Source organism: Lactuca serriola, chromosome 4 (genome assembly GCF_051521515.1).
Source record: "Lactuca serriola cultivar US96UC23 chromosome 4, Lser_US96UC23_V15, whole genome shotgun sequence".
NCBI lineage: Eukaryota > Viridiplantae > Streptophyta > Magnoliopsida > Asterales > Asteraceae > Lactuca > Lactuca serriola.
The window spans coordinates 234568431-234569637 of record NC_136411.1 but is presented as its reverse complement, the minus strand read 5'-3'; positions in this window follow the sequence as shown (position 1 = coordinate 234569637).

Here is a 1207-nt window from a genome sequence, read left to right as displayed (position 1 = left end):
TATGGAAACATTTCATATTTTCCATACGACAACTCATTATTAGTAGACTCCTATCTATTCATAATAATGTCAATATGGTCCATCCATTACTATACTTCCCACTGTCCTTAAGTGACCAATCCTTGGCGAACCTTAGATTGTCTCTAATAGTTGTTTAACCACTTTAGTCATACCCGGTTCTATTCCTTTTTTCCCTCTTAATGCCCTAGGCATTTGGAAAATTAGAACACAATAATATTATAGCATATGCAATCGATGCTATATCTGAAACATAAAGACATGATACTTGATCACTCTTTTGCTATAATATTTTTATTTTCCATTTGATCATAATTCGAATAATGAAGAGGGATGCTGTAATCATAATCAAATTTTGAGAACGCAATTATCATTAACATATATATAATTTCCTTATGCTGAAGAATTCCAACATAACATTCATATATATTTGACTAAATTTGATTAAAAACTCAATCTATGCTTTTAGATTTGAAATGATGTACGAATTCCTCTCCCTTAATTACAACAAAACAACTTTTTAAACCCTGCATCTTTGCAAACTGAAACTTTTGTTTTCTATAATTAACATTAATAACTTTCAACACTTTCCATAATAATTATGCTCCTACTAGCATCATAATTATTATCTTACTAGCATAACACTTATGCTCCCACTAGCTTTGACATGTACCCAGAAATCAGCTGGACTTCTAGAAATCAATACTTATTGACTTTCTTACCAAAGTTCAGATTTCTGATATGAGATGCTTCGATAAGACTTTATCTAGGCTTCTCAAACTCATATACATTTCCATAGATAGCTCATATGTGTGTCTAAACAATTTTAGAACTAAGAGAAATAAGTCACAAATGTTTAGACCCTTTTCCATTTCTCACAATTTCAAATTATGAAGAAGGATGTCGTAATCATAATTGAATTTGAGAATGCAAATATCATAATTCTATCTCCTTAAAATATACTTAGCAAAATCGTTTCCTCACAATCATTTTCATGAATTGGCGAGAAACCTTATGACACGTAGATTTTATGGTATATGTGTTCCTATCCATGTGAATTTTTTATAGCCATAATCACAAGACAAGGTTAGTAAAAGATCCAAACCACATGGACTGAACTTGTTCAATCTTAATTTCTTGCCACCTGGCAGCACAAGGGCCTTCCATTGCTTCGAGGTTGTTATGCAAA